Source organism: Panthera pardus, unplaced genomic scaffold, assembly GCF_024362965.1.
Source record: "Panthera pardus isolate Hobbes unplaced genomic scaffold, ASM2436296v1 HiC_scaffold_20, whole genome shotgun sequence".
Lineage (NCBI taxonomy): Eukaryota > Metazoa > Chordata > Mammalia > Carnivora > Felidae > Panthera > Panthera pardus.
In genome coordinates, this window is record NW_026526766.1 from 87,078,099 (window position 1) to 87,090,038 (window position 11,940).

The window sequence follows — 11,940 nt, forward strand, 5'->3', positions numbered from 1 at the left end:
CGGCCTGACCTTGGGGACCCTCACGGGAGAGAGGTTTGGAGGTGCCTCAACCGCAGAAAATATTGGGCCCGACTCCCTGACTTTTTGGCCCAGGGGTCTCAGGAGACACTCGGGGAAGCGCTGTCTTCCCCATTTGTCTGGTGGGAAAACCCAAGACATGGGGAATCTTGGTCCCAGAGAGCCTATGGCCTCGGAACCAGCTGAGGTTCACGGGCCTTCTGAGCCACTCCTTATCACCGGAGTGTCCTTATCGCGGGTTCTGTAACCTTTCCTTTCCTTCCTAAATAATAATAATGACAATGAGGGCCATTATTATGTGCCTAGTGTGGGGCAGCCCCTTGCCAGAAACACCCAGAATCCCTCACTGTGACTGCCAGCAGAGGAGGGACCTGAGTGTAGTCCCACAGCCCCCCGGTGTGCAAAGCCAGGATTTGTGCCAGGCCTGTGAGCTCCAGACGGGAGGCGGATACCAAGGGCCCTGGAACTTGCCAACCTAACTTTCACTGATGTCCTTTCCCCTTTTGCCCTGAACCATCCATGGGCCACCCCCTCCCAGCTGGGGATGGAGACAAACAGAACAGAGGGACAGGATCGCCATCTCTGGGGGCCCTGCATCTGGACTGGTAGGTGTGAAGGGGGCGGTGGCTGCTACTCGAGTTGGTGGGGGGGGGGTGGGGGGGGTGGGGGGGGCGCGGGTCCAGGAGGTTGGCTTGAGGAGAAGGTCCTTGAGTTGGCCTCCTTCCTCGGGATTTCTTCTGAGTGCCCTCTTTGCTTGGGCCCGTTGTCCTCAGCACCCCTTTTGCCCCTTGGTGGGAGTGAAGAGACTTAGCCAGTCCATCCTTGAGTCTCTGGGCCTCCTGTCAGCCTTAAGAATCCTCCAGATTGGATTCCACAGACACTTTTCAGCATCTACTCAGTGCCAAGCATCAAGGGTGAAGACAGTTAAGGAGCACTTACTCCATTTTTCAGGGGAAGGAACTTGGCACTGACAGTGGGCGGGACTTGCCCCAGGTCTCAACAGATCCGGCACTCTTGTCCTTTCTGTGCTCCGTCTGGTCCAAGCCCTTCAACCAGTAGCAGCTCTCCCCACCCCCACCCAGAGAAGCCACGACGACATTTTAGGGTGACTGCAGAGAAGCGGCGTCTTACTTGCGTTCTATGGAAGAGACAGATGGTTTGGCGATGGGGTCACACGGGAGTGGAACTTGTCCGTGAGAAGTACCTGTAGGAATAAAAATCCATTGCCTCTTATTTCCTTAGGGCCCGTTTTTTTTTTTTTTTTTCAACGTTTTTTTTATTTATTTATTTATTTTTTTTTTATTTTTGGGACAGAGAGAGACAGAGCATGAACGGGGGAGGGGCAGAGAGAGAGGGAGACACAGAATTGGAAACAGGCTCCAGGCTCCGAGCCATCAGCCCAGAGCCTGACGCGGGGCTCGAACTCACGGACCGCGAGATCGTGACCTGGCTGAAGTCGGACGCTTAACCGACTGCGCCACCCAGGCGCCCCTTAGGGCCCGTTTTAAAGACACACAGAAGCTTCATTTATTTACTTTTGGAGTTCGCCTTTGCGACATCACGAGCATGTGGAGGGAGGCAGGAGGTCCTACCTGAATTTATGGCTATGAGGCCTCGATGTGCAACAGTCAGGTCTGGAACCCACGGCGCCTGGCCTGTTGCAAGAGTCTAAGAATGGATTTTTTAATGCTAATTTCAGGCCTGCCTTCTGTCCTTGCCCGGAATTTATTGGAGGAAACTAAGAGAGTTTAGGTGACTTGCTCAAGGTCACATCGCACGGCCAAGACAGGGTAGAGGCAGGATTTGCACCCAGGTCTGTTTGTAGGACTGGAACTTAACTCCAGGTGCTTCGAAATCAGCTGCTGACTTCTGCCCTGGGTGGTTCTGAGTCCAGTCCTGAGGCTCGATACGCAGTGAACATGACCTTGATGTGATGCACACCCGCCACTTTCCTGCCAACGGGTCTGACACCAGTGCCCGCAGGAGTCACAAAGAAGCAAATATCTGTTCCAGCTTCAGCTCATCAGTCACAGCCAGTCTCGGGGCCGGTGGCCCACAACATGCTTCTGGGAGGTGGGTTCTCTAGCCGCAGGCTGGGGGCAGGGGCTAGGCCCCTCACCTTGGCCGGTTCCCCTCCTCACTTCCCAGTCCCCCACTTGCCCCTGCCCCAAAGTGAGTTTGAGCTCTGCTAAGGCTCTTGCCCTCCTGGGGGGTCAGCTACAAGGTGGTCAACCCATCCGTGTGACCCCATTCTTTGGGCCCTCTTGTCTGGGGCCCACGCTCCCTGGGTTTCCTCTCCTCCTCAAGAACCGAGATGGGCTTGTGGGGCGAGCAAAGCAGTTGTCCAAGCTTAATGAAAACCCTTGATCTTTTCGGGGGGTGGCCTGGGAAGCGGGGTGGGGGGGGTTGCCACAGCTGTTGTAAGGCAAGCGTTGCTGAAGGAGGCAACGGAACAGCTGACTTATTTGACGCCCCCGGGAGCAGTGAAGCTTGGGGGGCACACGGTAGGGATTCACAAATGTTTGTAGAATGGATGGCTCGCACGCAAGGCTCCTGTTCGGATGTACGATGGTTCCAAGCAGGGCACCATAGACCGACCGTTTAGGGCAGTGAGTGTGCACCTGTGTGTATGAGCGTGCGCGTGCCCCCGTGTGGGGAGGAGGGGCCCTCAGACCTGCATCGCATGCAGGAGGGCAGATTGGATTGAGACAAGCCTTCTTAGGATGGAGAGCCGGCCTTACTTATCTGGGCCCCTGAGAAGGGTTGGGGGCGCTCATCTTTCCCCCTAGAGGTTGTGTCTGGCACTGAGTCACCGCTCCCTGGAGGAAGTTAATTAATGTCTAAATATTTACTGAGTGTCTGTTGGGACAGTGAGGGGCAGGGCACAGAACCCATCGCGACCTGAGCTCCCATCAACCGCTCCTCCCCCGCCAGCGGTGTCCGCCCCCCCCCCCCCCCCAGGAGCAGTTAACATCTTGAGAGTACCACATGTGGCTTTGTGGGCACCTTCTGGTCACCCAGATCGCAGGAGGGAGACGTGGCTAGGAAGGTTCCTGGTCAGCAGTGGGATTTGTCTGGTGGGTTCCTAGGGATTTGACTTAGGGAAAAGGAATGAAAAGGCAAAAAGCTTAACTGAAGGTGTTGTGTTGGGTGGGGTGGAGATTTAGAATTCACGCATTCGTAAATTTGTTCATTTGCCCAAGAGTTACTTCCAGAACCATTCTCTGGAATCCCAGCAAGGGGACAAGATGTGATCCTGTCTTCAGGAGGCCACGACTCAGAGGGAAGCAAACACGATAAACAGTGTGATAAGTCTGTGATAGGAAGAGGGACAGGGCCTTGGAGGCCAAGGATGGGGAGGGGCCTTCCAGCAGAGAACAGCTCAGATCCTAGCACAGGATCTGGCACACAGTAGGCACTCAATAAATGCTTGTGGACTAAGTCAATCAATGAATGTTAGCATACAGAAGGCACCATTACGGTTGGAAGGGCCCTAGAGACCAGGCTGCCCTCACTTCTGATTTCCACGTGGGTAAACTGAGGTCCAGAGAGGAGGAGGGATGTGCTGAGGGCGTCAGCCTGGAGCGGGGGGCGAACCCAGATGCCCCACCTCCTGCTCCGGCTCCTGGCTGCTCCAGCTCACCGCCTCTGAGACTTGGAGTGTGTGTTGCCCCGTGGGGACTGAGACTGGGGACTGCAGGAAGTGGCAGAGAAGGCGGCCGGATGCTGCTGACCGAAGGGGTCACTGGTGAGTCCTCTTGGAGGCCAAGGAGCTAGTGACGCTTGGACGTGGGAGCCCCGTGCTGCATCCCGAGAGGGCCGTTCTGTGGTTGGTGGGTACTGGGGAGCTCGGCTGGGGTCCCGGAACCCAGACAGTCCCCCGACTCCTGCCCCACAGAATCTGCACCCTGCCATCGTCCCCAGTGGATGTTAATGGCCCGCCAACGTCAGCGTTTGCCCAGCACGGTCCTGAGCATCAGGCTCGGTGCCTAGAAAGACATCGTGGCCCTGGCTTCAGGGTCCTTAAGTGTGATGAGGGAGATTGATGGAAGCTTGGCTCTTCGGAGCTCTTGCTTTGTGTCAGACACTGGGCCTGGAGCTTTCCGTGGTGATATCCTTGAGGCCCCACAGCCTTTGAGGCGGGCTTGGTTATAATCCCCATTTTATGGAGGGAGCAACTGAGGCACGGAGAGCTTGGGTGACTTCCCCGGGGTCACACACCAGAAAGAAGAAGTGACTCTAATCCCAGGGCTCTGGGGAAGTGGGGAGCACCACGAGCGGAGCAGCAGGAGAGGAATGGCGACCCCTGCTACCTACCACTTTGGGATTTATTGGCCTTTGGAACAAATTCTGTACTCACCGATGGAAGGTGCAGAGAGGGTAGATGTGATCTCTTCACCTAGGGTCTCTGCCCAAACACCTGGCACGGGCTGGATGTCCGTTCGTTCGTTCATTCATTCATTCATTCATTCGCTCAGTAAGCACGGACTAAATGCTGGCCAGCGTGCAGGCGGTGTGCTAAGCCCTGGGGAGAACACCGGGCACCTCACGTACAGCCTGGAGCAGAGCTGAGGATGCTCTTAATCTCCCAGGCCAATTCCAATTGATTGGTAGTGTCTGCCTGGAGCTCTGGGTTGGAAGGGATTTGGCATGCGCCCCAATTGATTAGTGATGTCTGCCAAGGGCTCAGCTGGGAGCCTTTATGGCAAACCTGCTGGGATGTGCATGGAGTGTGTGTTCGGCTTTGGACATCTGGGGTGGTCTAGCTGCCAGAGCGGGGCTTGAGGGGTCAGGAGACACGGGTGCTGGCACCAGACCGGCCTCTTATCCCTAGGTAACGTGCGTCGCCTCTCTTGGGGCTCTGTTTCCTCCCTTGTCACCTTCCTCCGGGAGGTACTGTGAGCAGCCAGCGTGCTTTGAAGACTGGAGGGGATTCGTATTGAAATGGAATGGGAGACGTCCCCCTTCCCCCTTTCCTCTTTCCTCAAAGTCCTGCCAGAAACTAAGCAAGCTGGGCAGGCCAGAGTTAATCCTGGGCCAGCCCTGGGCGGGTGTGTGTGGGTGGGTGGGTGGGTGGGTGGGGGCGGCTCAGTGGTTCCTGGCTGGGAGTTGTTTTTATAACTCACTTAGTACAGACCTTTGTCCCCTCACCGGGCTCAGCTGGGAGTTTCTAAGGACTGAGAAACTCCTTGGATCTTAGGAACTGAATCTTCCAATTTTGTTATTATTATTATTATTATTATTATTATTATTATTATTATTATTTGCATTTGAGCGGTGGGAGCTAGGGTATGTAGTGCCTGCCTCCTCCTCCACGTCCCCACTGGGTGAATAAAACTGTGGCTGGTTGTGCCAAACACCGAACTATGTTTAACACGGATGTTGTTTTCATTAAGCCTCTGAACAATCTAATGAGGTGGGTATTCCTATAATCCCCATTGTACAGTTGAGGCAACTGAGACCCAGAGAAATGACGTCCTGGGGCCACACATTCCCTGGTCCCTGCATGGGTTCCGGCCTCGGCCCGAGCTGGGGAAAGGCTGTATTCATCCGCTCATCATTCGCCGGCTGCGCCTCGCCCTTGCTCTCTTCTGCATTCATCCGTTTGCTCATTTATTGACTTGCCTTTTTGTTCTTTCACAAATATTAAGCGCCTACTGTGTGCCAGGCTCTGCCTCAGCTCCTAGACCCGCGGCAGTCCCCACGCTCATGGACCTTACTTACATTCCAGGCCAGATGGGAAGCCAACACGAAATAAACCAGCAGATAAATAAACAAGGTTGCAATGAGGGTGATAAAGGAAGTAACCGAGGCTTTGCGGCGGGGACTGGAGGGAGGAAAGAGTGAGCAGCCTCACAGGCTCCCTGGGCAGAGGGTCCCCAAGACCCCAGCCCTCTGTCGGGTGGCCTCCCCGCGGGTTGCATCACTGGTTCAAACTCTCCAGCAATCTGTGCCGAGCTCAGGCCGCACTCGGGCCCCTCTTGCTTCCCACAACTGGTGAATTTTTAATGCTGCTTACGCGGAACAAAGCAGAGTTTTTGTTTTTGTTTTGAGAGCATTTCTCAAAAAAAAAAAAAATCATTTCTCAAGCGTGTGTGTGTCTGTGTGTGTGAGTGTGTGTGAGTGTGGAGAGTGTGGGAGGGAGAGACACCCAGTGAGTACCGATCATCTGTCCTCAATTCATCTCCCGAGCCCCTTTTTATTTTTTAAGTCTTTAAAACACGGGGCTAAATAGGATTTCAGTTTTGGACCTTGTGCTGGTGAGAAGGCGTCCGGCAGGACCCTCAGCAGCCATGTCGTCGGTGAACTCACCTAGCCCCTTGGGGAGCCAGGTGCCAGCATCACCTTTGTCATACGGTTGGGGAAACAGAGGCACGGAGACCAGAAGCTTCTGAGCAGGGTGCTCTCACCAATGAGTGGAGGAGTAGGGGGCAGGATACACACTGGTCCTGTAAAGCCCACTCTTTCCTTCACCTGCCTGTCCCCTCTACCTTGGGCGCGCGCACGCGCGCGCACACACACACACACACACACACACACACACACACCACACACCACACACGCACACGGGCTAAACGAGCCACCCAGAGTCCTACCTCTGGCCTCAGGACCCAACACCCGTGGAGGCACCTGGCAGGAGGAAGAGGGTGGCCGCCAGGACTTTGAGAGCTGAGGCTCGTGATCGTCCGTGTGGACGCGTGAACCTTGCATGCTGTTTCGGTTCATGTTTTCAGCTTGATTTCACTGGTTTTCAGTGCTCGGGGTCGGGCTATGCTCCACTGTAGGAAGAACTCATCCCGGAAACCTTAAGAGGCTTGGCCCAATACGAGTTTCTTTCTCATGTTGCGGCCCGGGGTGGGTCATACGGCTTTCTTCCAGCTCCAGCCTCCTCCCATTGTGTGGTTCCCACCATCCAAGGGTTCTGTTTTGGTTCTTTCCCCTAATTTTTATTTTTTGGCCATCAGCGTTCCCAGACCAGCTGCAAGGGAGGCTGGGAAATGTGGTCCTCCCATGCGCTCGGCAGGCAGGTAGAGAGGTTCAGGGAAGGAACAGCTCTGTCACCTCCTTGACCGAAAGCTGAAGGGGAGCTTTGACCAGTTCGTGGATCGCGCATCCCGCAGCTACCAAGGAAATGTTTATTTATTTCCTTAACATGCGAGTCTGTCTCCCGGTCTGGACTGTAAACGGAGGGCAGGGACGTAAGTTTCTGTGCTTGGCAGCTTTGTGTCCAAAAGTAATAGGGGTCCAATTAGTGTTTGTTCCCTGAACGGCCATTGCCTGTGTGGAAGGATCCTTGTGAGCAAGTGTGTTAGCGTCACATGTATCGGATGTGGAGATGTTAATATTAGTCCAGCAGGGAAGTCCCCCTTGAGAAGGAAACAACAGGCAGCACGGACTTTTTTTTTTTTTTTTAAATGTTTTATTTATTTTTGAGAGAGACAGCACAAGCAGGGGACGGGCAGAGAGAGAGTGGGGGACAGAGGATCCGAAGCGGGCTTTGTGCTGACAGCCATGAGCCTGATGCGGGGCTCGAACTCATGAACCGTGAGATCGTGACGTGAGCTGGAGTTGGATGCTCAAGCGCCTGAGCCACCCAAACGCCCCCAGTGTGGGCTTTTTAATGCTTATATTTCTTTATTTTGAGAGAGAGAGAGAGAGAACAAGTGGGGGAAGGGCAGAGGCGGGGGGAGAGAATCCCAAGCAGGTTTCGTGCTAACAGCGCACAGTCTGACGTGGGGCTCGATCTCACCAACCGAGAGATCATGACCTGAGCTGAAATCAAGAGTTAGGGGCTTAACTGACTGAGCCACCCAGGCGCCCCAGTAAGCAGCACTGTTGATTCATTCATTGGTTCTTTGATGAACGGAGGGATAGATCGATTCACTCTTTCAACAGATATGGGTTGAGTATCTGTTATGGGCTAAACCCTTAACAGGACATGAGAGAAGGAGAAGGGACAGCGTGTTCTCCAATGCTATGCGTATTCTCCGAAGACGAGGCTACCCCAAGGTAACGACATCAGACAACATTTACTGCCGTGAAACCACAAGCTGACTTCTCACCTGTAATACCAGACACCGAATTAATCTATTCTATTCCCCACCCCATATCTTAGATCTCTGAAATCTGCACGTATGTTAGATTTGACAAAATCTGGGTATTTTACTCCTTGGACCCGTTACCATTTACAAAGCACCTCACACAAGATACTCCATCATTCCACATTTGGTGACTGGTTCTGTCCCCATGTTGATTAAGGCAGACAGTGTGATCTTGTGGGGGCCGTGGAGAGGGGAGTGGGGCCATTCTTTGTTGAGAACTGCCTATGTGTAGGCACGGCCCTTGGTGGCTGACACCGTGGGACTTTGCGCACCCCATCAGGCAGCGTGTTGTATCAGCCCCATTTTACAGATGGAAAGACCAAGCCTCTTCTAGAACCCCTCATCAGAAGAACTGCGGTTCTAGCCCCATGCCGCCCCCTTCCAGAACCCATCCTGTGCAGACGCCCACAGGATATAGTCATCAGCCTGGCTTTCCAGATGAGGGAGCTGAGGTGCAAAGAGCTTACCTGCTTTGCTTAAATTTAGTCAGAAAAAGGCAGAGCAGGGTTTGCACCCGCGTTTTTTTCTTCCCCAGAATCCAAATATTTTCACGACTCGACTCTCCTGCCTTTGGCTGCCCCGTGATGTTGAAGATGAGGCTGGACTGACTGGGGACTCGTCCTGAGACCAAACGGTGAAGAGACTCTGTAGGAGTCTCTGTAGGAGACTCTCCGTCTCTCCAGGGTTCTGGACGAGGACGCCCACCAGGCGAGCATCAGGCCAGAGGGACTCAGATACCACTGAAGTCGAAAAGGCAGCTGGGAACACTAGTGCCGCCAGATTTGTTGACAAGAACACGTGGGGCACTGGTAGGGGGCTTTGTGGTGAACTTCTCTATACAGGTTCCAGCTCTGCTCCATCAAGGAACAGCCCTGTGGTTTGGGTGGCGTCGGCCCCGGTCCCAGCTTCAGGACCGGCAGCCCCATCCCCCCACCGGGCAGCAGGGGGACATAACCCAAGTCCAATGCCAACCAGTGCAGGGTTCGGGTGTTAGAACAGAGCTCCGGACTTCTGTCCCTACGAGGTAGGAGTTTTCGTCAACCTCATTTTATAGACAAGACAACGGAGGCTGGGAAAGTAGGGTAGGTTGAGTCATTGTTCAGCAATTGTTCAATCCCCTTCCCCTTGGGGCAGAAGAGATTTCCTTGCTCCACTGACTTTGGCCTTGGCCAGCTACTGTGGGGAGCGGAGACTTCATGTTTAAGAGGAGACATCAGGAGGTCCGGCTTGTCTTTGCCATACACATCCTGCACCTTTGTGATGTGTTACGACAAAATATATCCCATTTAGTTTCTCATCCCAAAAGAATGTGGAGACACAGGGAACAGACTTGAAGCCAACCCACAGCCTGGGACCAAGTTCAGCTGACCCACCACCTGAAGCCGAACTACCTGGTAGAGCCCAGGCTAGAGCAGTCAAATTGTGGTTGACCTATAGACCGGTGAGTGTGAGAATAATTGCATGCATAGGAAGTCTCTGAGAGTTTGTGGCTGTTTGCGTTATGGCATCATTATGGCAAAAGCTGACCACTACCTAAATATTAAGTGACTTGATTAAAGTCACACAGCTGATGAATGGAAACACCAAGGCCAAGAACTTTGGCCTCCTTATACTCCTTATCCAGTGCGTATCTGGAAACTTTAGGCAAAGGCAGCCACTCATGAGAACAGACTTGGGGGTGAGGGTTTTCCGTAGGCATCACGGACTTTCTCTAGCTTGCTTTCTTTGTCGACTGGACACAGTAAACCCAGAGCGTACCTACACATCTCTGCTACTCCTGGAAGTTCATCACTATACTCAAGGCTGGAGATGGAGAGTTTTTGGAGAGAAAAGCGCATATTAGCATACTTCCTGTTTTATGAGCTTTAAGAAAACTTGGCAAGACAACTAGACAGAAGTTTCTCCCTTTACTGAGGCTGCTTGATGAATAAGTCACTTAATTTTTTTAATGTATATATATATTTATATTATTTAATGTATATATATGTGTGTATATGTGTGTGTGTGTGTGTGTGTGTGTGTGTGTGTGTGTATGTTTATTTGTGAGAGAGAGAGAGAGAGAGAGTGTGAGTGGGGAACGGGCAGAGAGAGAGGGACAGAGACAATCCTAAGCAGGTTCTGCCCTGTGTGCACAGAGCCAGATGTGGGGCTCAAACTCACAAACCGCCAAGATCATGACCTGAGCTGAAATCAAGAGTCTGATGCTTAACCGACTGAGCCACCCAGGCGCCCCAATGTTTGTATATTTTTGAGGGAGAGAGAAAGGAAGTAGGAGCAGGGGAGGGGCAGAGAGAGGCAGACACAGAATCCGAAGCAGGCTCCAGTCTCTGAGCTGCAGCACAGAGCCTGGTGCAGGGCTCAAACTCACGAACTGTGAGACCATGACCTGAGCTGACGTTGGACACAACCAACTGAGCCACTCAGGTGCCCCAAGTCACTTTTTTTTTTAAAGGAACCTCTTTCTTAGGAACCTTTTAGGTATATTTATGGATATGAATTTTCCTTTGAGTATTGCTTTGGCTGCACCCTGTTAAGTTTTAGTTTTCGGAGCTCTCATTTTATCTAACGTCCAAAAAGTATGAAAGGTCTAAGTAGTATATAACTTCCTTCTGACTTCCCTCTCTATCTCGAGAGTTTGTTTGGAATAGAGTTTTCAAATTCCCACCAAGTCAGATCAAAACAGTACCCTCTAGCTATTAATTTAAAATTTCATTTCATTGTGTTGAGAATGTGTTTTACTTTGGAACTTGTTGAAATTGTCTTTGTGCCCAAATACCACGATCGTTAGTTGAATGTTCTGGGGGATTATTGTTTTCGAGAGGGCAAGTCTTGGACAGTTCTGAATACCCGCAAGTATTTACAACAATCCTGGTCGATATACTCTACCCCCACCCCACTCCTCGGTATCATACAGATAACTGACAACTGGGTGCATTTGTTTTAAGAGAAAACTCCCCAAGGTCCTGCCCAGCCAGGTGTCTCGTTCTGTCGGTGACTCTGGGCTCCTCTGAAGACTTGGTTTTGTCGGCTGGCTCCTGTGGCGCGTTTGTTATAACAAACACGAAGGGATCCTGCCAACAGGCGGTCCAAGTGGAAGAAGCAGTTGATTAATATTCGACTCCTGCTGGGCATGTTTGGGGGTGGTTGGAGGTGGCTGATTTGGGGCTTTCTGGTTTATTCACTTTTCTGCTTTCCCCTCTCCTGATGACGGCATCAGGCTCTCCTCTTTGTTGGTCAAATTTGCATTTTAAAAATGATCTGGGGGACACGGGGCAACTCTCTGGTCACAGTGTTGCTTGTCACAAGTAAACTGATCCTCTAGTTCGTGCAGAGTCTCCTGGGTGCTTTCCTGGGCTACGTAGAGGTCAGGGCCATGGCTTCATTGCCGTGGCCGCTTACTGGTCGCCATCGTTTATTTGGAGGGCTCTTCGCCTGTGCTAAACGCACCCAGGCACCATCTCACTGGTTTCACAGCTTTAGGTGCGGGGGGGGGGGGGTGGGGATGATGGAGGAGTCGGGGAGGTGGGGTGGGGGTGCTTTCACCCCCCCCCCCTTTTCCAGATAAGGAAACTGAGACCCGTGCAGGTTAAGTCAGAGGCTTTCAAGCCTGGCTGTGCCTTGGAAGCACTCGAGGGCTCCTTAATCACGCAGGATCTTGGGAGAGAGGGTGAGGTCACGCTGACTCTTTGCCAGCCAGCGCTTTCTGCCTCTGGGGGCAGCCTGGTGCCGGATGGCGCGGGGAAGGCAGAAAAAGTGGGAGAGTTGGGAAAAGGTGAGGACCAATCAGGGAGGAAGCCACGCTAGGACCCTGTGGGAGCTC

At 52.8% G+C, this 11,940-nt stretch overlaps 1 long non-coding RNA gene across 1 annotated transcript; it reads left to right on the forward strand.

Annotated features, from left to right (window-relative positions):
- The first annotated feature begins 1,517 nt into the window (after window positions 1-1,517).
- Window positions 1,518-8,243, forward strand: LOC109250041 (uncharacterized). The gene is made up of 2 exons (XR_002072861.2): window positions 1,518-2,091; window positions 7,955-8,243. It is a non-coding gene; the product is annotated as an uncharacterized LOC109250041 (long non-coding RNA).
- Window positions 8,244-11,940: the final 3,697 nt, after the last annotated feature.